This window comes from Delphinapterus leucas, chromosome 11 (genome assembly GCF_059928025.1).
Source record: "Delphinapterus leucas isolate spDelLeu-1000000601 "Yukka" chromosome 11, BTC_Dleu_Yukka2, whole genome shotgun sequence".
Classification (NCBI taxonomy): Eukaryota; Metazoa; Chordata; class Mammalia; order Artiodactyla; family Monodontidae; genus Delphinapterus; species Delphinapterus leucas.
This window is the reverse complement of record NC_143139.1, coordinates 76,544,677-76,572,303: the sequence shown is the minus strand read 5'-3', so window position 1 is coordinate 76,572,303 and position 27,627 is coordinate 76,544,677. Positions and strand designations below refer to the sequence as shown.

The following is a 27,627-nucleotide window of genomic DNA, read 5'->3' as shown; positions in this document are numbered from 1 at the left end:
ACAAAATCATTGTATTCATGTTGACTAACAATTAGTTTAAGTTTTTAAATTGTTTTTATTAACCATTGACTAGATAAAAAAATATTTATGAAGTAAAAAGAAGCATATTTCTCACCGAACACCCATAACTCATCATCAAGTTTAAGGGAAAAAACTCAATATTTTTGTTACCTTTAGAGTCTCTTGTGTGCCTCTTTCCAGCTTGTGCTCCTTCCTCTCCCTCAGAGGTAACCACTATCCTGAATTTATGCTCATCTTTACCTTGTTTTTAGTTTTACCACATGTATTTGTTTCTCTAAACTACGTATGAATTAGTTTTTTGCTTGTTTTTGAGCTTTATACAAATGGAATCATCCTGTATACATTATTCTGTGACTTACTATTTCCTCACAACAGTGTTCTTGAGAGCATCTATTTTCACTGCTGTGTTTATTTATTTATTGCACTGTTGGTTGACAGTGGGGATTGTTTCTGTTTTCTTGGTCTTACAAACAGTGTGGATATGAACAAGAGTTTCTCTTGACTACATGCCCAGGAGTGGAACTGCTGGGTCATAAGATATGCACATCTTCAGCCTCATCAGATAACATCAAACTGTTTTCAGAAGTGGACGGGCCAGCTTACATTCCCACCAGCAGTGTAAAAGTGTTCCAATGACTTTACATTCCCACTGACACTTGATATTTATTTTTGTATCTTTGTCTACTACCATGCTGATCAAAGTACAATTAGAAACTTGTGATAGGTATTACCAAATTTCTCCTCAAAAAGGACTTAACAATATATACACCCACTAGCATTCTATGAAAATCTTGTTTCCTTACACCTTAGCCCATAATGAAAACTATGTTTTAATATTTGCCAATTTTAATTTTGATATTTGCCAGATGGCTAGGTGAAAAAATTATCTAATTTTAGTTTGCATTCTTTGTTTACAAGAATTTTCATGTCTTTTGATGTTAGTATTTTTTCTTATATAAAATGTCTTTTCATATAAAATTGTGGTGTTTGTAGATCCAAGGTTAGGGGTATGAGAGTGGAGCCTTGACTAATGAAAACTTTTCAGACAGAGTAAAGAGGTATGGTTCTGTGCACCACAAGAAAGGACAAAATTAAGTCTGGAGATTCTATTATTTCAATTTTAGTATGGCTCTTTCACCCTAATTGAAAGGAAACTGGAGATATTAGATTTTGACAAACTATCAAATTAAATTTTGTTTTCATTGTATGAAACTTATATAGTACAGAATTAGAAAGATATTTTAAAATAGCATTTACATAATTGGATTAGATATGAGTATACCTACAAATAACCTAGACTCGTCCATTTTCTCCAATGATCTCAAAATAATATCCATATAGTTTTTAATGTTTAATAATTAAAAAACAGAAACTGCAGGAAGATAAATGATTTTTGTACAGTCACAGCAAAGTCAATATCAAGGTCAAGAGCAAATTTCATTTTCAGTCTATCACTATGGCCCAAACTCTTCAAACTGCCTGCAAGTTTTTTATGTATTAGGAATTTAAGTGTTTTGAAGATGAACGACTTCAGCCAGAGAACTGTTAGTTAAAATACAAAACAAAAACATTAGCACTGAGAGCTTCTAAAGTGTTGAAAGCTAAGTGTTTTAACGCTAAAACCCTTGACATTTAAAAGACTCAGGAGCCAAGGTTATTGAAAGCCAGCTAAAATGCAAATTATAATAATTTATCTCTCTCAGGCCTTGGCATGCTTCTTTTTGATGCCAGAAGTAGAGTGAGATATTTGAGATTTAGATTCTTTGGAAACTTGTATAAATTAAAATTATATTCTGTGTGGAAGAATATCCTTGAATCATTTTTCCTATTCCTTTCCCTAGGAACTGGCTGGACTTTACAACCAATTTTGAGTTAGTGCAGGGGGATCAGCTGTGAGAAACATCCATGACACGGTTGAGAACGCCCTAACATAAAATATGGTGCCTTAGCATGTTGACTATTGTAAGTTGAAGGAATTTGAGAAATGGCCTGTGCAGGAAGAATTTTCTGACCTTCCACTGAAGCAGGTCATAAACCCCTCATATGAGAGGTGCCCTCCCTAAACTTGGAGAAAAGGAGCATCCTTATCTCTGAAGACAAAGGACACAGAGAAGAATCTGAATGAACAGGTCTTGCTAAGTCACCACCAGTTTACTATGCTTTGCAGACACACTTTGTCCTATCACATTTTTTCATGACTTTCCACACTTCATCAAACCTACCATAAAAATACTCAGGTTTAACCACTAGGTCAGGTCTTCCCTTCCTTATGAAGCCTCCCATGCTGTGTAAAACTTATGTTAACTAAATTTGTATGCTTTTCTCTTGTTAACTTGTCTTTGTTACAGAGTCCCCAGCCTAGAACTCGGAAGCGTAGAGGAAAAGGATACTTTTCCTCCCCTACATCCAGTAATTTCCTCAGGCTGTCCTTAGCCTCCTAATGCTTCAGGTTTTGATATTCTGTGCCTTCTTTCTGTCTTTCTTCCTCAAGGGTTATTTAGATATAATTTTGGTGTCAATAATCAATGAATGAAAATGAGAGGCAGTAATCTGGTATAATTGTCAATTCTATCCCCAAAGTTAACATTTTGGAATAATGTTCTTTGCTTATAAACAACTTCCTAAACACCTTGGGAATTTGGTGGGGAAGGACGTGATGCGGACTATGTTTTCTTGTTTCAAGGAATTCAACCCTCATTTCTGAGGGATTAAAAACTGTGCCATAGTGTCCTCTATCTTTTTTTCCTCCCCCACAAAGCTAAAAGAATTTATAGTAGGATAAGGTAGGTTTGCAGTTGTTTGGGAGCTCTTCCAATTCCATTCTGTCACAGCCCATCTTCTTTCACTCTCATCTCAAACTTAGGGTCTTGGGGGAGTCAGGCTTTATTTATTTATTTATTTATTTATCTATCTATCTATTTATTTATTGTTGGGTTGCGTTGGGTCCTCGTTGCTGCACGCAGGCTTTCTACTCTTTGTTGTGGTGCGCGGGCTTCTCATTGTGGTGGCTTCTCTTGTTACGGAGCACAGGCCCTAGGCACGTGGGTTTCAGTAGTTGTGGTGCATGGGCTCATTAGTTGTGGCTCATGGGCTCTAGAGCACAAGCTCAGTAGCTGTGGTGCACGGGCTTAGTTGCTCCGTGGCATGTGGGATCTTCCCGGACCAGGGCTCGAACTCGTGTCCCCTGCATTGGCAGGCAGATTCTTAACCACTGCACCACCAGGGAAGCCCCCAGGCATTAGTCTTCAGTTAGAGCAAAATAATATAACTGGAAATCATCTTGAAAAGCTAAAATAGGAAGGAAAATCCTCAGTGAAATATTAGCAAACTGAATTCAACAATTCATTAAAAGGATCATACACCATGATTAAGTGGGATTTATTCCAGGGATGCAAGGATGGTTCAACATCTGTAAATCAATCAACATGATATCCTACATTAACAAAACAAAGAATAAAAATCATATGATCATCTCAATAGGTGCAGAAAATACATTTGACAAAATTCAACAGCGATTTATGATAAAAATTCTCAACAAAGTGGGTATAGAAGGAATGTACCTCAACATAATGAGAGCCACAAATGACATACCCACGGCTAACATCATACTCAACAGTGAAAAGCTGAAAGCTTTTCCTCTAAGATCAGGAACAAGACAAGGATGCCCACTATGACCACTTTTATTCCACATAGTATTGGAAGTCCTAGCCACAGCAATTAAGCAAGAAAAAGAAGTAAAAGGAATTCAGATTGGAAAGGAAGAAGTAAAACAGTCAATATTTGTAGATAACATGATAATATATATAAAGACTCCACTAAAAAACTGTTAGAACTAATAAATGAATTCAGCAAAGTTGTAGGATACAACATTAATATACAGAAATCAGTTGTGTTTCTACACACTAATAGTGAGCTATCAGAAAGAGAAATTGAGAAAAAAATCCCATTTACAATTGCATCAAAAAAAAAAATACTTAGGAATAAATGTAACCAAGAAGGTGAAAGACCTGCACTCTGAAAACTCTAAGACATTGGTGAAAGAAATTGAATATGACACAAATAAATGGAAATATATATCACACCTGTGGATTGAAAGAATTAATATTGTCAAACTATCTAAAAGCAGTCTAAAAGTTCACTGCAGTCCCTATCAAAATACCATGGCATTTTTCACAGAAGTAGAACAAACAATCCTAAAATTTGTATGGAACTACAAAAGACCCTGAAGAGCTAAAACAATCTTGAGAAAAAAAGAACAAAGCTGGAGTGTCACACTCCCTGATTTCAGACTATACTTCAAAGTTATAGTAATCAAAACAGTTTGGTACTGGCATGAAAACAGACACATAGATCAATGAAATAGAATAAAGACCTCAGAAATTAACCCACACATATAGGGTCAATTAATCTATTACAAATGAGGCAAGAATATGCAGTGGAAAAACGACAGTTTTTAAAATAAATGGTGTTGGGAAAACTGGACAGCCACATGCAAATGAATGAAACTGGACCACTGTCTTACACCATATACAAAAATAAATTTAAAAATGGATTAAAGGGCTTCCCTGGTGGCGCAGTGGTTGAGAGTCTGCCTGCCGATGCAGGGGACACGGGTTTGTGCCCTGGTCCGGGAAGATCCCACATGCCACGAAGCGGCTAGGCCCGTGAGCCATGGCCACTGAGCCTGCGCATCTGGAGCCTGTGCTCCGCAACGGGAGAGGCCACAACAGTGAGAGACCCGCGTACTGCAAAAAAAAAAAAAAAAAGGATTAAAGACTTGAATGTAAGACCGAAACCGTAAAACTCCTAGAAGAAAACATGGGCAGTACACTCTTTAGCATCAGTCTTAGTGATATATTTTTGGGCCTGTCTCCTTAGGCAAGGGAAACAAAAGCAAAAATAAACAAATGGGACTAAATACATCAAACTAAAAAGCTTTTTGCACAGTGAAGGAAATTATCAATAAAACGAAAAGGCAACCTACTGGATGGGAGATGTTAGTAAATTATATATCTGATAAGGGGTTAATATCCAAAATATATAAAGAACTTATACAACTTAATATCAAGAAGACAAACAACTTGATTAAAAAATTGGCAGAGGACCTGAAAAGACATTTTTCCAAAAAAGACATACAAATGGCCAACAGACACATGAAAAGATGCTCAACATCACTAATTATCAGGGAAATAGAACTCACAATAAGATATCACCTCACACATGTCAGAACGGCAAATATCAAAATGACCACAAATAACTCTTGTTAAGAATGTGGAGAAAAGGGAACCATCATGCACTGTTGATGGGAATATAAATTGGTATGGCCACTATGGAAAATATTTTGGAAGTTCCTCAAAAAATTAAAAATAGCATTACCATATGATCCAGCAATTCCACTTTTGGGTATTTATCTGAAGAAAACAAGAACACTAAGTTGAATAGATACATGCATCGCTATGTTCATTGCAGCTCTATTTACAATAGCTAAGATATGGAAGCAACCTAAGTTTCCATCAATAGATGAATGGAAAAAGAAGATGTGAGATACATATCTATCTATATCTATCTATCTATCTATCTATCTATCTATCTATCTATCTATCTATCTAGAGGAATATTACTCAGCCATGAAAAAGAAAGAAATCTTGCCATTTACAACAACATGAATGGACTTAGAGGATATTATGCTAAGTGAAATAAGTCAGACAAAGGCAATTACTACATGATTTCATTTATACGTGGAACCTAAAAACAAAATAAATGCAAAAACGAAACAGGCACAGACTCATAGATACGGAGAACAGAGCTTGGGGTGGAGGGCAAAATAGGTTAAGGGATTAAGAGATACAGACTTGCAAGTATAAAATAAATAAGTCATGGGGATGTAATGTACAGCATAGAGAATATAGTCAATAATATTGTAACAACTTTGTATGGTGACAGATGGTAACTAGACTTATCATGGTGACCATTTTGAAATGCATATGAATATCAAATCACTATGATATACACCTCAAGGTAACATGATATTTTATGTCAATTATATCTCAGTTTAAAAAAGGAAATAAAAATAATAAATGAATAAATAAAAATAGAGAGGTAGTTAAAAGCAGCTTTAGAGTAAAATAATTCTGGGATGGGAACCTGGCATTGAATTTTGTTTTTCCTTCCTTTCCTCCATCAGTGAGTGTTTACTGAGCATGTCCTATATGCTCCTAAGCTTTGAGAATGTAGAAGTGAAAAAGACAGTAGGGGTCCCAGACCCCATGGAGCTTACATAAATGAGAGGGGCGAAGACAGTAAAGATTTCTGATACTGGTAAGTGCTATTAATAAAAATGATGTGGGTGGTTGAAAACTCCGACAGGAAGCCCATTTTAGATAAGGTAATCCCTAAGAAGATATTTGAGCTAAAACGTGAAGGATGAAAAAGAGCCAGCTAGGAAGATGAGCTGAGGGAAGTTTGAGACAGTTCATATTGTTTATACTACAAAATCCCAGAGGCAAAAAGAACTTGATGTGTTTGAGGGAAGGAAAAGACGATATTGTGAGTAAAGAAGAGTGATGGTGGGGGACACCTATAGGAGACTGAGGCAGGAAGGAGGGGCTAGACCATGTAGGGTCTTCTAGGCTATAGTCAGGAGCTCAAATCATATTCCAAGAGCAATGGGAAGCCATTGAAGGCTTTAAAGCTGGCAAGAGTGATGGCAATGGAGATGAAAAGAGGTGGATTTAAGATAGATTTGGGGTATAAATCTGACATAACTTGTTTATACATTAGCAGTGGGGTGTGAGGAAAGGGCAGAAATCAAGGATGACTCCGGGATTTTGGCTTGAGCGTCTGGGTTAGACAATGTTGTCATTTGCTGAGGCAGGGAAGACTGAAGGACGGGAGCTGTTTAAGATTTATTTTCTTTGAAATACCTATTAGAAACCTGTGTCAAACAGGCAGTTGCATACATGAGTCTGAAATGCATGTTGATATCTGGGGTGGGAGATACACATTTGGGAATTATCAACACATACAAGGCATTTAAAGCTACAGGACTAGAAGAGATCATCTGGGTAGAGAAGAGTGCTCAGGTCTAAGTCGTGGGCAAGCCAACATTTAAAGATCAGGCAGAAACAAAGGAGCTAGCAAAGTGTCTGGTCAGTAAAGCAGGAGGAAATCCAGAAAACTTGAGAATGTTTTAAGAAGTGGTCAACTCTGTTGAAGGCTGAAAGGCTGAACACTTACTTGTGTGGCTTCGAGTAAGTTACTTCATCTATCTATCTAACTCAATTTCCTCATAAAGTAAAATGTGGACAAAAATAGTACCACACTTATAGTGTTGTTGGAAGTATTTAAAAAAAAAAGCAATGTATGTAATGTTCTATGTATCTGGCATGTAATGAGTGATAAATGGTAGCTATTCCATTTATTGCTGTTGAGTTCTGAAACCTATAAGGGGGAATATATGTCAGGGGGGAAAAAGTACATACATTTAGTGGAAAAGTTCTGAATAACAAATATCCAGTTTCATTACATCTTGCAATCATTCTTTAATGTTCCTTTTAGTCTTTGTGTCTTAGCTCTGCTGGATTCAGGGCTTAAGATATGAGAATTCCTTCTGCTGTGGATAGTCAAAAGTTGCTATGACAACTGCCTGGAAATGAAAGTCCTGTGCTTTATTTATTTATGTGAGGGTGATGTGCTACAGAAAGAGGGAAACGAGACTGCCACAAATGTTGCCTCACAACCTTTGGAAACAGGACATGCGAGGGCCATCTCCTCTCTTATACTGTCAGTATCCTTTATAATTTATATAAGATTTACTCTCTTCCTCTTTTTTCCATAAAGTATTTGAGGTCGTCGACAATATTAAGATACATATAAGTTAGACAGTTTTAAAAAGGTAAATCAAGACGATTAAATACTATTTGGAGGAGAAGTAATCCATAACAAACCTACAATAGCGTTGTTAACACTGTGCAACAAATTTAACTCCAGGTAGTTTGGAAGTCAAATAAAAATGGAAAACATGATGGTTTAAGGAATTCTCAAAAGTCTGCTTCAAGGCCACAGGCAGGTTGATTAGAAGAGAGAAACTTTTAAACTGATATATATGTTGATACTCTGCAATAATAATAGTAGCCAATATTTGCATACCACTTTATAGTTCATAAAGCACTTTCATGCTTTACAAAAGGTGGTGTTACAGCATTCTATTTTTTCTTCTTGGTCCCCAAACCATACAACAGGTTAACACAGATAGAGAACTTGAATCATAAATCTTTTACTTCCAAAACCCTGCTTTTTCTAGTAAACTAAGAGGCAAATTCCTTACTTGCAACTAAAAAAAAAAAAAATGTGAAATACAACATTCACAAAAGTACATAAAATTTGTATACTTATTTTAAGAAATAACTGTAAATCAAATAACCATGTAGCTGCAATTTCAAGAAATAGAATACTCCTGTAACTCTAGAACAGCAGTTCCATTTTTGGTCTTAGGACTCCCTTATGCTTTTAAAAATTATTGAGGACTTCAATGAACTTATGTTTATATGGCCTATATCTGGCAATATTTACATTATTAGCAATTAAAACAGAATTTACAAAAATATTTATTAATTAATTTATTTCTGGCCACACCATGCAGCTTATGAGATTTTAGTTCCCTGACCAGGGATTGAACCCCGGGTCCCAGCAGCAAGAGCACAGAGTCCTAACCATTGGACCACCTGGGAATTCCCTATTAATTTACTTTAAAATAACAGTAACTTACTGCATGTAACCTAAAGAAGACTTTATGAAGATCAAACATTTGCCAAAACAAAAAAAAAGTGAGAAGAGTGACATTTCGCAAATTTTTTCAAATCTCTTTAATGTCTGGTTTAATAGAAGACAACTGGTTTCTCATATCTGATTCTGCATTCAGTCTGTTGTGATATTCTGCTTTTGGTTTTTGGGGTACAGGGCAAGCATGTGAATTATTAAGAATTGAAGACAGTCAAGGCCCAGTGGACTCAGGAAGAGCTTTTTACCTCCCCTTGAACTGCCTAAAACAATTTAGATAGGGAACTTGTACCAAGAAGAGCACTGTTACCAAAAATAACTTTTTATATCCTAAAGACTTATCTGCATGGCATGGCAAACATTTGTTCACCATAGATCTGCTCTTTTCATCTTCCTGTGAATTATCTTCCTTCCCTTTGAGATCTCACACCCCTATCCTCTTCTCCTTAGCTCAGGATGGTATATAAGCATTAATTACCTGACAGCTGGAGAGACTCTCAGGTCTTTGTGGGCTCCCGTACGTACAAAATTAAAGTTTTCTCCTGCTAATCAGTCTTATGTCAGTTTAATATTAGGCCAGCCAAAGAACGTAGAATGGACAAAGGGGAACTTTTTCTGCCCCCAGAGGGTTAAGTATATGAAGAAAATCTGGCCCCACACAGAAATGTAGTTGGAAAAGGGGCCCTATTTTAGTGGCCTTTTCAGATAACTGGATACTCTTTGTACTATACCAGACCTCCACAGGTACTAGTTTTTAAAGGTTAGTTGCAATGTGGAATCTAAAACTATATCATATTCTGTGACATTAAGATCAGTTGGTCTAACTTGTTCTTTGAATGACTCTGTCACCCACACATGATTTGGTAACATTACGCACCGTTCGTTTGGAAAATACTGCTTCACTGAGTTATGCAGATTTTCCAAATATTAACACATTTCATTATATAATATCAAAAACAATCACATTCACTAATCTCACTACCAACCTTACCACAGAAATCTTTCAAGTACTGGTATGTAGTCAAGTGCATGATGGTGGATGCAAGTTTTCCAAATTTCTAGTTTCCACTTGCAAGTTCGAATTTTGTCATTGGCATCAAATAGCATCACTTATTTTCCTTGAAGTGACTGGCACACTTTTTGAGAAATGTCTCCCAAATACCCAAGTCTGTACAACTTTCGTCAGCATTCTTTCAAATAAAAATGGTGTTCTATAAAAAAGTGTCAAGTTCAGTACTCAACTGCACAAGTGCTTTTCCTTGAGACGGCCATTGTCCTTAGGGTGTGCAGCAGAGTGCTTTATGTTCTCAAAATGTGGTCTCCAAACCAGCAGCCTCAGTATCACCTGGGAACTTGTTCAAAAATACCCCCTCCAAAAAAAAAAAAAATACCCCCTCCAGGTGATTTGTATTCCCTCTAAATTTTGAGGACCACTGCTTCAGTCTTCTAGCAATGGTTCTCAGTCTTGGTCGCACGTTAGAATCACCTGAGTAACTTAAAATTTCCAATGCCTAGTTACTCTTGATCAATTAAGTCAGAAGGGTGGGACCCAGATATAAGTATTTTTTTAAGTTCCCTTGATGATTCCAAAGTGCAGGCACTGCCTTTGACTATCTGTCCCAAACAGTTCTCAGCTGTTTCTTGTCTGGTGCTGGGTAGTCGTCTATTGAAAATGAAGCTCTCTGACAAGTTTCTGGAGTGTTAATAACTAGCCTGCTGCTCTTTGGAGAAAAATCAATTTGTCTTCAGAATGATTTTCCCATCTTGAATAGTTAGGAAATCCCAAATGGTGAACAAGAAAATGTCCTGGGAGAACTCAAGATACTTTGAATTGTTAAGTCTCTTTTTTAGGAAAGTAGAAATCCTGGCAGGTCTGGTGAGGTACCTGCTTTGGTTACCACTGAAGCTGCCCATCCAGCTGCCAAGGCTTGCTCTTCTCCATGGCCTTCATTTCTCCACAGACTGTCTTAGATTAGCAGCTGTCACCCTTATTGGACTCAATATTCCCATTTTATAATAAATATTTTTAACCATCTGCAAATGAAACACATATATAGTGCAATCTGCCTACATACATCATTAAAAAAAATCAATTTAATGCCCTACCTGTATTATAAAGGATAAATAAAATGAGGTTAATTTATAATAAATATCATATTAAAATATGTAACTGTTTGGGAAAAAATTGGCAGGTATAATGAAGTTGTCAGGTGTTGGCGTATGAATTTTATAAAAAATTTTTATTATGAAAAATTTGAACCATGCTGAATTAGAGAGAATAGAATTGTGATGTTGTGATTTACAACAGGAAACATATTTGGTCTTCATCCCATTTCTGGCATAGAACTCCTAAAACCCTTGGAATTTCTTAAGAGATCAGCAAAGGTGTCTTTTGTTATGTAAATGAGGCAACTTTGGGAAAGTACCTACGGATGGGGGCTGGTCACCAGAGGAGCTACAGGTGATTAGAGGGTTGGAATTTTCAGTCCTGCCCCTCCCCCTACCTCCGAGTAGGACAGAGGGGCTGGAGGTTGAACCTGTTGCCAATGGCCAATGATTAGTTGCGCCTATGTAATGCAGCCTCCATAAAAACCCAAAAGGATGGGGTTCAGAGAGATTCTGGGTTGGTGAACACAGAGAAATTTGGGGAGAGTGGTGCACTCTGAGAGGGCATGGAATTTCTGTGACCTTTCCTCAAACCTTGCCCCATGCATCTCTTCTATCTGGCTGTTCTTAAGCTACCTCCTTTTATAATAAACCGGTAATCTAGTAAGTAAAATGTTTCTCTGAGTTCTGTGAGCCTCTCTAGCAAATTAATCTAATCTGATAAAGGGGTCACGGGAACCTCCAATCTATAGCCAGTCAGTCAGAAGTACAGGTGGTAACCTGGGCTTGTGATTGGCCTCTGAAGGAAGGGCGTTTGCTCAGTCTGTGGAACTGAGCCCTTAACCTGTGGAATCTGATGCTGTCTCTGGGTAGGCTGTGTCAGAATTGAGTTGAATTGTAGGCCACCCAGCTAATGTCTGGAGAATTGCTCGGTGGTGTGGGAACTCCTTCCCCCACTCACCATACACACAACTGAAATTGGATTCAGAATCATATTAAAGTATAATGAACTACGTACTTATCAGAACCCAGCTTCAGCTGTGATCAGTTATAAATGGCCAATCGTTTTCATCAAATTCATTAGCATTACCTCAGACCACTGAACCAGAATCTCTGTGGTAGGGCCCAGGAATTTGTGTTTTAACAGTCTCTCCAGCTGATTTGTAGCTCCACTAAAGTTTGAGAACCACTGATCTACGTAACATTCCCCACCTTCTCAGATTATTGAAGGCAAAGCCCAGATAACACTCAGATATATTATTTCATTCACAAATATTTTACTTAAAAAACTCATAATCACATACCACCATGTCAGCTAACAAGTTATAATTCCTGAATATCAGCAAATATTGAGAGTTTTACATTTTCTCAGATTTTCATGTCTTTTTATACTTGATTCATTTGAGTCAGTTCAAACACTGCCCTAGGTTGATATGTCTCTTAAAACTCTCTTAATCTATGATGATTTTTCTCTTTTTTTATTTCCTGTCATTTATTTGTTAAAGAAACTGGATCATTTGTCACAGAGCTTCCCACGTTCAGGATTTTGCTGATTGTGTCCCTATGTTGTTGTTTTGTCATGTTCCCTCTACCTCTGTATTTACTGTAACCTAGCTGTTAGATCTAGAGGCTTGATCATAGTCAAGTTTGATTTTTTTGTCAGGGGTATTTCACAGGTGGTGCTATGTCCTGCTCATTGTATCACACCAGAAAGCGCATCAATATCTGGCTGTTTTTCTGATGTAAAGGTTGATTAGTGGGTTCAGATACTGACAGCATGAACTATTCTGTATCACTGTTTACCAGCAGCCTTTTACCTAATGGTCTTAGCAGCCACTTGATCATGGCCTCTGTTCATTATTTCCCTAAGAGATGCCAAACGGTAACATTCTAATTTTTATAATTTTTTCTGTATTTATTACTTGAAATTAAAACTTTCTCTTCAAATATTTGTATAGGAAATACAATTTGGACAGGAAGGGGAATATAGGTGCTCAATTTAACTCCTTTACTTTATAAACTAGTCCTCAAATGAATTTATACTCAATTTTTACTTTTGAATATCATTATGTACTTATGGATTTTAATGTATTTGATATTTTTAATTCACTTCAGTCATAATTCATTATGATGCTTGAATTGTCCTCTTTGGCCAGAAGAAAGCAAGAATCGAGGTGCAGGAGGGACTTCCCTGGTGGTCCAGTGGTTGAGAATCCGCCTTCCAATGCAGGGGACGTGGGTTTGATCCCTGGTCAGAGAACTAATATCCCACATGCTGGGGGGCAACTAGAGAGCCTGCACCACAACTAGAGAGCCCACATGCCACAACTAGAGAGCCCGTGTGCCTCAACTACTGAGCCCGCATGCTCTAGAGCAGCAGTCCCCAACCTTTTTGGCACCAGGGACCAGTTTCATGGAAGACAATTTTTCCATGGATCAGGGGTCGGGGGGGATGGTTTGGGGATGATTCTAGCACATTACATTTATTGTGTACTTTATTTCTATTATTATTACATTGTAATATATAATGAAATAATTATACAGCTCACCATAATGCAGAATCAGTGGGAGCCCTGAGCTTGTTTGCACTTGCCACTCACTGTTAGGGTTTTGATATGAGTCTGCAAGCAGTTGATTTATTATGGTCTCTGTGCAGTCAAACCTCTCTGCTAATGATAATCTATATTTGCAGTCACTCCCCAGTGCTAGCATCACTGCCTCAGCTCCACCTCAGATCATCAAGCATTAGATTCTCATAAGGAGCACCCAACCTAGATCCCTCACATGCGCAGTTCACAGTAGGGTTCATGCTCCTATGAGAGTATAATGCTGCTGCTGATCTGATAGGAGGCGCAGCTCAGGCAGTAATGTGCGCGATGGGGAGCGGCTGTAAATACAGGTGAAGCTTCGCTCACTTGCCCACCACTCATGTCCTGCTGTGCAGCCTGGTTCCTAACAGGCCATGGACTGGTACCAGTCCATGGCCCAGGGTTGGGGACCCCTGCTCTAGAGCCTGTGTGCCACAACTAGAGAGCCCACACGCCACAACTACTGAGCCTGTGTGCTCTGGAGCCTGCATGCCACAACTAGAGAGAGATTGCGCACCTCAACTACTGAGCCTGCGCACTCTGCAGTCTACATGCCAGAACTAGAGAAGCCCACGCACTGCAACTAGAGAGAAGCCCACAACGAAGAGTGCATGCGCCACAACGGAAACCCAGCACAGCCAACAAAACAGAATGGAGGTGCAGGAGGCTAAGGGCTGTCACCTCAATCAAAAGGCACAATATGTTTGTTGCTCAGTTCCTGAATTAGAGCCAATTTTCTGATCTGGAATCCACTAACTAAAGAAGTGGCTGTGTCCCTAGGAGAAGAACTCTACAGCATTGTGTAAAGTATACTCTATTGTAATGATTCCTTCAGTCATTCCCCAGAGGGACCCAGGGTATTTACTTAAGGCATTTATGATGGGGAAAGGGCAATGCCCAGTCATTTCGAGGAGCTTTGGAGCTAGGTTCTGAGTAGACTTCGGTAACTGGAGACCCAAAATGTCATCATGGCCTCCTGTTAGAGCCGGGGCTTACACAAGCAGCTAATAGAGTCCTAGCTAAAATCTGGTCTACAGAGAATTCACTGGGTCTGCAGACTCACCTGCCAGTCATTCCCCTGGTCCCTGAGTATATAATTGCAATAGACATACTTAGCAGTTGAAGTATTGGGTCATTAGGCTGTTAGATAAGAGCTATCATAGTAAGGAGGACCAACTGGAAGCCTTTAAAACTGTTCCTCAGCCCAGCTAAGATAATGAAAACTTATATTGTGTCCCAGAGGAGATGGTGGTGTTTAGTGCCACTCTGGATCCCAGTGAATGTAGAGTACCACAGCAAGCTTAGCCAAGAAGTAGTTCCAATTCAAGATGTGTTGGACATGTTATCATTGCTAGAGCAGATTAATAAGGCCTCAGGTACATGGGATGTGGCCATTGATTTGGTGAATGCATTCTTTTATATTCCAATCAGAAATAAGGATAAGAAGTAATTTACATTGATGTGGAAGAGATATTTATTTCCAGTTTTGTCCAAGGACTATGTTAACTCTTCTATCCTCTATTTTAATATAGTATGAAGGGATCTGGACTGTCTGGACATCCTGCAGAATGTCACATTGATATGTTATACCAATAATACACTGATGGGTAGGACGAGCAAGAGGTGGCTTGTATACTAGAGGCCTTGGTAAGATACATGCATCCAGAGGGTAAGAGATAAACCTTAAGAAGACTCAGTGATCTGCCACTTCTGTAAGGTTTTTAGAGGTCCAGTAGTCAGTGGCATGTGGAGACATCCCCTCCAGAGTAAAAGACACATTTTTATATCTTGCGTCACCTACTATAATGAAGCACGATATCTGATGGGCCTCTTTGGGTTCTGGAAGCGCGAATTCCACACCTAGGAATATTGCTCTGGCTCATATCCTGGGTGACAGTTCTGTGCAGCCTGGAACAGCATTGGGCTCTGCAGCAGTCAGTGTGGAACCTACGGCAAGTCCCAGGGGGAGATCACAATATAGGCCCCTGGGATTTTAGAGCAAGGCGATGCCATCTGCAGCAGAGGACTTTACTCCTTTCAAGAAACCGCCCCTGGCATGGTACTGGGCCCTAGTAGAGCCAGAAAGCTTGACTATGGGGCACCAAGTTATCATGTGTCTGGAAGTACCCATCATGAGCTGAGTTCTGTCAGATATGCCCAGTCATAAAGCTGATGGGCCCGGCAGCAGCTCATCATAATATGGAAATGATGCATTCACAATCAAACTCCAATAGGACGGGAAGGCATGAGTAAACAACATGAGCTAGTAGTCCAGACCCCCGTATCACCCACTATGCTTGCACCAGTACCCCATGCTCAGGCTGTATGGCTACATAGGGGGTCATATTTGACCAGCTGAGGGAGGAGAAAAAAACTCAAGCTTGATTATGAACGGGTTGGCTTGGTGTATGGGTGGGACCTGAAAAATGGATGGCAGCTCAATACGCCACATTCAGTGGTGTCCCTAAAAGACGGTGGAGAGAGAAAAGCTACCTAAAGGGCAGAGCTTCAAGCAGTATAGCTGGTCATCTGCTTTGAGTGGAAGAGGAAGTGACTGGTGGTGAGAATTTATACAGATGCCTAGATTGGAGAGAGGGAGGTCTGGAGTAGAGGCATGTGGTCAAACAGAGTGGGCCTAAGAGTGAAGATTTTTGTGTCTTATATTCATTCTGACCAGAAAGCATTAACTATGGAAAAGGAATGAAACAACCAAGTAGACGAAAAGATTCTACCAGTTGATGTCAGCCACGTGTTGTCATGGCCTATCCCAGAACTGGCACAGTGGGCACATGAATGGAATGGCCATGTTTGCAGATATAGAAGCTACACATGAGCCCAACAACATGAATTCCCACTTACCAAGGCCAAGTTGAGCTACTTTTGCCTTTGAAGGTCTAGCTTGCCAGCAACAGAGACCAACACGGAGTCCCTGATATGGCACTATTATTTGAGGAGATAAAGCAGCCATTTGGTGGCAAGTCAACAATACTGAGCCCTTTCCATTCTGGAGTGACCACTGGTTCACCGTCATAGGGATAAATGCCTCTGCTGGTTATGGGTTTGCCTTTTTGCCTGCACAGCCTCAGCTGTACCACTATCTAGGAGCTTACAGAAGGCCAGATCCACTGGCATGAGATCCAGCTCAACATAGCATCAGAAAAGGGGAACCACTTCACAGTAAAGGTGATTTGAGTATGAGCTCATGACCAAGGCGTCTACTGGTTGTATCACCTATTACACTATCCAGAAGCTGCTAGCCTGATAAGAGCACTGGACAACCTACTGAAGGTGCAGATAAGCTGCCAGTTTAGAGGCAGTATTCTGCAAGGATGGAGGGCCATCCTTCAGGATGCAGTATATACATTAAATCAGAGACCTCTGAATGACACTGCCCCTAATAGGAAGAATATATGAGTCCAGGGGAGGGAGCAGAAGTGGCCCCACTTAACACCTCATTGAGTCATTGAGAGACTTTGTGCTTCCTGTTCCCAAAACTCTGGGCTTTGCAGGTTTAGAAGTCTTGGTCCCCAAAGGGAGTGCATTTTTGTCAGGGAACACAAGGGTTCCATTGAAGTAATAGCTATGGCTACTGTTTGGGAACTTTGAACTCTTTGTGTCCAGGCACCAGCGGGCAAGAAGAGGAGTCCCCATCTTGGCAAGAGTAACTGACCTGGACCAACAGGAAGAGGAGGGGCTGCTTTCATATAATGGGAAGGAAAAATATATGTGGACTCCATGTGATCCATTTGGAAGTTTACTGATACTTAATTGGAACTGTGGAAGGACATGTGCAGCAATCCCAGCCTGAGAAGTGTCTAATTACCAGTAAATATACGTTCTCATTAAGAGAGCATTTGGGTCATTACCCAGGTAAGCTACTAAGACCTGTGGAGGTGACAGGTAAAGAATAGTAGATTTTGAACTGGATAATGGAGGAGGAGGAAGATGCGTAGCAGTTACGTCCCTGAGACCAACTGAGTAATGGGGATGTAGTTTGTCCCAATAACCTCCTTCTTCTAAGCTTTCGCTCCAACAAAGAGAAGCCACCGCAATGAGAAGCCTGAGCACCGCAATGAAGAGTAGCCCCCGCTCCTTGCAACTGGAGAAAGCCCGTGTGCGGCAACGAAGACCCAACTCAGCCAAAAATAAAATTAATTAAAAAAAAAAAAAGACTGAGCACAGCAGGTGTATTAGTGCCAGGCCACGCCTGCCCAAATTGGGACCCTTCAAATGGTCAGTCTTTGTTCTAAGACTCCTCACTGGTCTGGCCAAGACTTCTCAGAGCCGAATGGCAGTCTGAGGCTCTTCCTACCTGTCCTTGCTTCCTTCTCTCGCTCGTTTCATGGGTAGCAGAACTGCATCAGTCTGAAGGCACTCCTGGCCTACTACTTCCTCTCTCCATTTTTCTTTTTTTACTTCTTTTTTTTTTTTAAGTAACCATCTTATCAGGGTTTGCATACCAGTTTTTTTTTTTTTTGCGGTACGCGGGCCTCTCACTGTCGTGGCCTCCCTGTCGTGGAGCACAGGCTCTGGACGTGCAGGCTCAGCGGCCATGGCTCACGGGCCCAGCCGCTCCGCGGCATGTGGGATCTTCCCGGACCGGGGCACGAACCTGTGTCCCCTGCATCGGCAGGCGGACTCTCAACCACTGCACCACCAGGGAAGCCCTCTCCTTTTTTCTTAACAGTTATTTTCCCCCAATAAATCTCTTGCACACCTAATTTGTCTTGGCATCTACTTTTCCAAGGACCTGATCTGAACAAAGTCCCATGTATTGCAGGATGTTTAGCATCCCTGGCCTTACCCACAAATGCTGGTAGCACTGTCCCCCCAATCTTGAGGTAACTAATGACACCTTCACAGATTGCCAAAATGCTTCTATTGAGAACCACTTAGAGCATAATCATCAAGATCAAAATTTTAGAGCTAGAAGAGCTCTTACATGTAAAACAATTAAGAAACAGAAAAGTTTAATGACTTCTCTTTCTTTTCTCCCTCTCCTACAGTCTTCCCCTTCTTTTCATTCTCTAATCTAATTCTTGGACCTCAGCTGAAACTGATAAACCTGAATAGTGGGTTTTAAGTACCAAAGAGGCTGTATAGCCTCAGAATTTAAAGAAAAATTTAGGAAATGATCACCTTCTGAAACTGAAGCTAGGGAGAAAAATCATTTATGATAGATGAAATTAGCTCCTGTATAAGTAACCCGCTCTTGGAATTGTCTACAAAAGTACTGCTTTTGTGATTAGAGTGCTTTCCACGCTTTCCAAGTTTCTATCAAATCACAAGCATATAGTCTCAGGAAGACATTCTTGGAATGTGGAGGTATTGTGGAGTAGTCAGTAGTATGTAGCACTGTCTGAAAAAGATCCAAGAATTTTAGTTTAGTTGACCCATAAGTTTGTAGCAGAGATCATTTTCACTTTTAATTCAATAAATATTCATCTAAAATATTTATTTATTGCCTACTATGTCCCAAGCATTATATGTTAAGCAGAGAACATACCATAGTAAACAGAACATGATCCTTCCCCTCAAAGAGCTTATTATCTGGAGCATGCATTCTCAATGGGCAAAAAACCTTAGTTATTACGATGGTTTGTGGCCCTCCAAAGAGCCACAGTACATAAACAGATATACAGGATATCTGTGGTTTAAGATCTCATAGTGGGTAGGGGGGAAAATTAGGATAAAAATGCCTAAAATGACTCCTTAGGAGGTCAATCATGAAACTAAAGTTAAAATCCTGATCTAAAGGAGGAAAAAGAGAAAAAATGAATAGGATGAAAGAGAACAAGAAGGAAAAGTAGAATGATGAAAGAGAAATAGGAAAGGAGAGATGAGAAAATGAGAAGGTATGTGAAATTTTAAGAAGACAAAAATAGTTCTGTCTACCACTGAGCCATACGACATATAACTTTTTTTCCTTGACATTCTGAAATACAAGCTTATTCTTCTTACATTATTTCTGGCTTTGGCAACAAAGTATTAAATGTGAAAAGCAATACTGGAATGCCTTCTTTTTATCAAAAGAATTCCCATATCCTAAATCACTCTTTCTTAATCAAATACTCCGCATGTCCTTACTTTCTTTCATTTAAAATTTAAACTTATAAAACAATTTCCTATTAGGTTCCTGAGGACCCCATTATTCCACTCTTGTATGTGTAATGCAAATTTATTAGCTCCATGATATCAAAGCCTTCATTTTTATAGCAGTTATTTCTTTCATTTATCTGCCATGGTAAACAAACACATTTGTTGTTGCTTGATAGCTTATCAAGCTTTTCTGCAGTTTGGATTTACCCCTCAGGACCATATACTTTCCTTTGCTCTGAATATGGGTGCACCTAACAACTTTATGATTACTAGTTAGATTTCTCAGATATCTTGATATAAGGAATTAAGTGACCTTGCTAGCAGACATTGGTATTTCAGTTAACAGAAAGGAATCATCTTTATCAGCACTTTAAAATATATATTTTATTGTGGTATAATTAACATAGAATAAAATGCACACATCTTAGATGTTCATTTTTTAAAAAGACTTTAAAAGAGCAGTTTTGGATTTACAACAAAATTGAGATGAAGGTACAGAGATTTCCCATATACCTCCCACTCTACACATGTATATCCTCCTCCATTATCAACATCATTCACCAGAATGGTGCATTTCTTTTACCAAGGCTGAACTGACATTGACACATCTAATCACCCAAAATCCATAATTAACCTTGGGATTCAGTCTTGGTGTTGTACATTCTCTGGGTTTGGACAAATGTATAATAACATAATCCATCATTACAATTTCATACAGAATATTTTCACTGCCCTAAATTTTACACTCACACTAGCAATGTAAATATCACAATTTGAAGCAGCTGGAATTCATATTTGTGTTATTATTAGACTTTGATGTGTCCATTTCACTTAAGTTAAATTTTTTGGCATAAAGTTGTTGAAATTATCCCTTTAATATCTGTGTAATTACATTAAAATGAAAACTTATGCACAGAAAAATAAAGTAGATGACAGAAAAGGAATCGGGAAAATAAGCACATAACATGGCAGAAAAAGGACGTGTGTGTGTGGTAGGAGTAAACAGTCTAGTGACAGAAAGAGGGAATTATAGTTCAGTGTGGCAAATGCCATGAGAGGCATAGAGAGAGCACACAGGAAGGATACCCAGTCCAATCTGGGAGTCAGACCAGGATGTCCAAATGACAAAAGTTTGTCCAACTCTAGGTAAATTAATGTAACCAAATCTGTGGACACTTAAAAAGCTGAGACTTAGATCCCAAATATAATTACTTCACATTGGTTATCCACCTGTGAGGGTCTGTAGTAAACTGGCCCTTTTTCACGGGCATCTTTAATTAAAACAATTTTGTTTTTGTAAAAATGATATATTCATTATACAAAATTCAAACAAGATAGAAAAGGTCAAAAGATAAAATAAAAATCAGTTGCATTTTGGCTGACATCCTTCCTGATCTTTTTGTATTTACATTCACATATATACACATGCGTACTCATGTTTGGGTGAAGCACTGTTCGTGCTAAACTGTACTCTGCTTTTTAGGGGGAAAAAGAAACCAATATGCTGTGGACATATTTTTGTGTAAATATAGAGATTTACATCATCGTTTTTAACGGCTCAAGGGTATTTCATTGTATGTAGGTACCATAACATTTAACTAGTGTCCTAGTGATGGTACTTACATTGTTTCCATAAGCACCTATTATAAAAAGGGGGGTGAGGAACATCCTCGTAAATCTGTTTTCTTTTTATTTTCTTTAGAGCGCATGACTAGAAAATGAGTTTGCTGGGGCAAAGCCTAATTATTTTGTTAAATTTTGGTAATTAACGGTGTACCAATTTCAAGGTCACACCAGTTAGGCATGACAGTAATTGTATCCCCACCTCACTATCTACACTGATAGACAAAAAGGATGTTTGCAAGTTGAACATCTTTTCATTTGTTAATTAGAAGTTTGTTTTTCTTGGTTTAAGAATGTCCTACTGATATCCTTTGCCAATTTTATTTATTGTGTTAAGTTTTAAAATTGATATTCTATGAGCTTTTTGTGTATTAGGAATACTTTTCCTTCTTTTTCCACATGATACAAATTTATATTCCATTAGTTATTATTTGTGTGTAGATAATAATCTTTATGTGGTTAATTTTTATCGAGTTTTTTCTTTAATGGTTTCTGGTTATTGCTTCATACTTAGAAAAGGCCTTTCTCAGCTCAAGATTATAGTCACCTAGATTTTCTTGTAATATTTTTATGGTTTCATTCTTTACATTTAAATTCTTGTTATCTGGTATTAAACAAATGAAACAGATGTAAAGCCGGTCCCCAGCGTTTAGTAATTCCTCAGATAATCCTTTTCCCACTAACCAATGATTTGTAACATATAGTTCATTGATACCACTGAGGCCAGTGGGCCCTGTACTCGAGCTAACACGTTTTGAGATTTGGAGCGTGCGGTGCGGGGAGGGACTCGCACATGGGCCTCTTTCCTGACCTGGCCGTTTCCGCCTGGCAAGCTGCGCCGGCTCCCCACTCGTGGGCCCAGGCCCCATGGCCGACGCGGTAGGCAGGAGACTTCGAGACTCATTCCGTCTGCACGGTCGGGCACGAAGGCAGGCGGGGGTGGCGGCAGGACCACTATCAGTGCCCTCAGGGAAGAAAAAGTGTCGGAAGAGCCAGTGGAGCGCAGGAGAAGCGCGAAACTGCGAGAAACCGCCGAGACGTTGCGTGGGGAGGAGGCGAGGGGGAGCGGCTTCCCGCTCAACTGCGCGCGTCACTCTGGCTCCCTGAGGCAAGTGCCGGGCCCCGGACTGTGCGTTCCCTTCGGCTCTAGGGATCTCCGCGGCCCCAATAGGCCTCTCGGAGCGCCAACCTGACCCCGCCGTTCCCACTACGGTTGGCCACTACCCCAGCCTCGGCTCGCTCGCCGCCTCCCTCTTAACCGCCTCTGGCCGCGGCCGGCGTCCGCGGCGTCGGTGACGTCGACGTGGGGGCGGGACTTCCTGCTTCGCGCGCCCTTAGGTCTCGGGACTCAGCCCGCTCTGCGGGGTTTGAAGGGTGGCGGGCGGCGGACTCGGGTTGGTTTCCTAGTCGGACTTCGGCTCCGGCCCCGCACCCCAGAGAAGGCCAGTCCACCGAGGAGGAGCGGGGTTTTTCTCCATTGCCGCCGCTGCCCTTTTCGCCTTCGGAGCTCTCTCGGGATACCCCACATTTCCAGGGGTTGGGAGCCCGAGGGGCGCGCTTGGCCCTCCGGCTCCTGCTCTTCAGCCTGCGCCGCGAGCGGCCGCCGAGACCTCACCAGGCGTGACGGGCTGGGCCTGCACCCCGCGTGCGGGACCGTCTCCCGTGGCCCCAGTGCCCCGGCGGGAAGAGTGCCGCAGGCGCCCGTGGCTGGAGCAGTGGAGGTGTCCACCTGGCGAGTGCGGCCGGACCACCGGTCACTGTTAAGTTTTCTGTGCGCACGTTTCAAGGTCCGAGTGTGAGTCTGGTACGTAACGCTGTCTTGTCCGTGGTTTGGAATGCTCATGGCTTTTTTCTTTACAACTTGCTCTTGAATTCTTCTTTTATTTTTCCCGTAAAGCAAGTGGAGCGGGTGTTAGAAAAGTAGGCTGGGAGAATGTTCTGTAGCCGATTAAATGCACGTGAAACTCTGTGGGGCTTTTTGATGAACTCCAGTGGTGCTTGGGTAGCCTCAGTTTAAAAGCTGGCTAAACGTGTGGTACCTCTAGTTTCACTCGTGAAAAAAAATAAGCTGCCATTTTCGTTGACCCTGAAGACAATTCTAACTGATGTTGGCTGTCATTACAAAGATAACGTTAGAATATGTGAATGCATGCTGGGCTCTCATGGACATTTTGATGTATCCTTAGTGTCCAACTTTGGCCAAAAAAATGGGTACTTAGCTCTTAAAAATAACCATTGTCAAGCATTTTAAAAGCCTTTGGTCACATTAGTTGTAACGATGAAGCTATTTCAGTAAAATCTCCAAGATGTCTAGGATAACAAGAAACTTGTCCTTAGTTTCTCATATCAGTAGTATATAGTTCATAATGTTTTCAGACTATGAGCATAAAATACTTGAGTAGATCTAAAACTGAGTGGGTTGTTAAAGCACAGCTTTTGTTACCAAGCAACATCTCTGTAAACAAGTCTAATATTCAACTAGAATATAATTAAATGTATCTGTCCTACAATTATCCGGATTCAGAGTTCTCTAAGTTCATAGTTTAGCCTGTAGGTGGTTATAGTTCATACTCACCTTTTGTACTGAGCTGTGATTTCAAACGCATTTTGTTTAGGATTATTAGAATGCTTTACATTTTAGAGTCGTATAGGACTCTACAGAGAGTTAAAAATGGATTTGAGTTACCCTTTGGTTTTTGGGGACATAGTATGTCAGGTGTTCCCCTTCCTTTGAGTATTTTCTAACCAGGTGAAGTGTGGTTATATTTAGGAATTGTATCAACTAGTAGGGTAATACCAATTTAGGGTAACATAGAGCATTGAGAGAACACTTATTGCTCACAGGTGGTTTTTTTTTTTTTTTTTTTTTGCTTGGGCATCTCCCTGTTGTGGCATCTTCCGTTGCGGAGCACAGGCTCCGGACGCGCAGGCTCAGCGGCCATGGCTCACGGGCCCAGCCGCTCCGCGGCACGTGGTATCTTCCCGGACCGGGGCACGAACGCGCGTCCCCTGCATCGGCAGGCGGACTCTCAACCACTGCGCCACCAGGGAAGCCCTCACAGGTGGTTTTTAAACCTTGGTTTAGCCAGTAATCTCACTCTTACTCCACTCATTGAACCCTTAATGATATAATTTGTATGGCAAGTAAAGGCATACCTTGGAGATATTGTGGGTTTGGTTCCAGACGACTGCAGTAAAGCGAGTCACATGAATTTTTTGTTTTTGCTTTCCAGTGCATATAAAAGTTATGTTTACACTATACTGTAGTCTATTAAGTGTGCAACGTGCATTGTGTCTAAAAAATGTACATACCATGGGGGTTAGTTTTTAGTACATACCTGGTAGTTAGTTTTTAGACCATTTTTTTGTGATATTTTGAATGCAGTAACCTTTCAAGTATGTAAGAAAGTAGGTGAGAACATTTGAGACACCGTGAGACTGAATGACTTCTTTGAAATCAAACTATTAGTAATGGGAATCGGAACTTGAAGTTTTATATTCTTTACATCATGCCCTGACTGTATTTCAAAAATCCGTAGATTTCGTTTTAGTCCTTTCCCTCTTTTTCCTGCATGCTGATGTTGAAGTAATGAAATATTCAAGAATGGGAAAGACAAGCAAAGAAGAAAAATCAAGAATGATTCATGCACGTTGTGTGATAAAATCCTTAGTAATCAGAAGTCAGCATTTTGTCATGAGAAGTTCTAATTCAAGAAGCTTAGAAGAATGAAATCTTAACAGATTAGTGAATGGTCAGAATTTTGTGTGTGTGTGTGTGTGTGTTTTCTAGGTACTCTCTCTGCCTAAAGAAAATGAGTTTTATTTTAACTTTGTCATACATAATGTATTAGGTTCAGCAAGTAATTTTCTCAAGTTGTCTAATCTGTGTGTACTTTTAGGGAATGTTTATATGTATCTGTGTAAAAATTTTCCAGAAGTACTCTTTCCTGCTGACAGAAGTTCACATTTCTTAATCTGAACTCTTCAGAATCTCATCATACTCTGCCTTTTCAAGTTTATGTTCTTTATAGAAAAGCGATACTCTGACCAGACTGGTTTCTTCACCATCCTCTAAACCTACTGTGTGCTTTCTGCTTTCCTTACCAGTCTTCATGTCACTGCCTGATTTCTTTCCTTCTTTCCTAAAATCTGAATTGTACCCTTTCTATAAAGTTCAACTCTGCAGGGGAGGAAAAATTCTCTACCCTGTTAGGGTCTGTGGCTGGGCCTAAGAATTAAATTGATATAGATTAACAGGAGAAAAGCATACAAGTTTTAAAAATTTTTTACATGTACATGCAGAATGAAGACCAGAGCAGAAAGCTTTTACAGGTCTTCCTCGACTTACAGTGGGGTTACCTCCCCTATCATAAGTTGATGGGTTTAATATACCTAACCTACCCAATCTACTCAACATCATAGCTTAGTCTAGCCTACCTTAAACATGCTCAGAGCACCTATGTAAGCCTACAGTTGGGCAAAATCATCTAACCTACAGCCTATTTTATAATAAAGTGTTGATTATCTCATGTTACTTATTGAATACTGTACTGAAAGTGAAAAACAATGGTTGTATGGGTCCAGAGTAGTTGTAAGTGTATCGGTTGTTTACACTTTTGATTGCTGGGAGCTGCAGCTCGCTGCTCCTGCTGCCACCCAGAATCATGAGAGAGTATTGTACTGCATATCGCTAGGCTGGGGAAAGATCAAAATTAAAAATCTGAAGTATGGTTTCTACTGAATGTGAATTGCTTTCGCACTATCGTGAAGTCGAAAAACTCCTAAGTTGGGGACAGTCTATATCTTTTAGACAAAGAACAAGTTTGTGAAACATTGACAAGATAGAGTTTTGGGCTAGGAGGAGTAAATTGTAGAGAAATGACTAGGAAGATAAGGGTTAGTTTAACAAGTTTGTACACATTTCTCGGCTTTGATTCCCCATCTCTGGCGATAAGAATGTCTTTCGTCCTCCTGGTACAGGGCTGGCACCTTTCACATGGGAGTTTTATCTCCTGCTTTCTGGAAGAAAAAAGAGGGTCAGAGTGCTCCTCTTGTATCTGCTGTTTCTCAAGTGCCTTTAACTACATCAGTATACCAAAGTGGCAGATTTGGGGGTGACATGTCCTAAACTCCACCTCTGAAATCCTGTAGAGTGTATTTGTCAGTCCTACCGTTTGATACTTTATATTGTATTGTTTTATCATTTCTATGTATGTCTTATCTTGCTAACTAGATTATAAGCTTTTTAGGCACAGGAAATCAGATCTCAGTGAGCTGTATCTTTAATCTCTTCCAAATAGAAGTTGCTGAATGAATGTTTATTAGAGATAAGGAATGTATATTTCTACTTTTTTCCTTCCTCCCATAGTGTAGTGCAACTAAAAGAAAATCTTTTGAGAGTAACTGAGGGAGGAAGGGCAACTGTCAACCATAAGAAAGGGGATTAAAGAGGTGGGATTCACTGGAATTAGAGGTAAAGTTTCTGTTACTAGAAAGTGTGAATAGTTGAGAATTTCCCATGACCATGTCAGCAATAAGGACTCCCTCAGGAAAGCTAGCACTGTTCCCTAGTGGGCTTGGGAGTTTGGTCAGTTTCCTGGTTCTTCCTTAGTAGAATCTGGGTTTAAAAAAAATACTTCCCCCACTCTTTCCTTTCTTTCCTCCTCCCTGTCTCCTTCCATTCCTCTCTTCCTATTTCCCCATTTTGCCCTTTTCCATTTTACCTAGTAAAGACTTAATTTATGAAATTATATCAGTACTTTTATTTGGCTCTCATAAATTAGCAGTTCTCTTAAGTTTTATATTTTTCTGTCAGGAGTGCCTCTCTGGGTCATGGAAGGATCACAGACTCTGTAGTCTAGCACTATTTTTTTTTTTTAAGTTTGAGATATAATTCAGGAAGAAAGAAATTAAAGTCATGAAGCGTCCAGTTATTTGTTTTCTGTATATTGTAACTTCAAATCACTTTTGGATTAAAATTCATGGAATTAGAAGGAACCTAAACCTAACCATTCTCTTCTGGAAAGTGCTTATCACTCTCCAAATATGTCCTTAAATAAATTCTAGGTAATTTTTATAGTCTTGTTGTAAATCCTGTATCTGATGCTTATGACAAACAGTTACTTCAGTTAAAGGTATAAAAAAGTTGAGTCTCAGAGTATATTTATAAATCTTGGTTCGATTCAGTTGTTTCTTAGTGAGCTGGCTGTCTCAGCTTCTGAGTTGTTGTGCAGTATAGCATAGCAACCATTGGCAACAGTAGCATTGGACTCCAGGGATTTTCCCCATGAAGTTGCAGCGTGTATCTCTAGTGTTCACATTCAGTCTGTCTTTCTCAACTGAATCGCATTAAGGCAGACATTTGAGGTATTGTTAAACTGAAATTGTGTATGCTATAATTAAGTATATATTT

General features: G+C 39.8%; 1 protein-coding gene across 6 annotated transcripts in view; it reads left to right on the top strand.

Annotated features, from left to right (window-relative positions):
- The window catches only part of CEP83 (centrosomal protein 83), a 150,294-nt gene that overhangs the window by 8,900 nt on the left and 113,767 nt on the right, over positions 1-27,627 (top strand). For 4 of the 6 annotated variants that reach the window (XR_016395024.1, XR_016395025.1, XR_016395023.1 and 1 more), the window contains exon 1: positions 1-27,627. This exon is cut by the window's left edge; it is cut by the window's right edge and continues 39,513 nt beyond it. The gene's annotated coding sequence lies outside the window, so the exon portion shown is untranslated. The other 2 variants (XM_089921135.1, XM_089921134.1) reach the window with 1 other exon arrangement.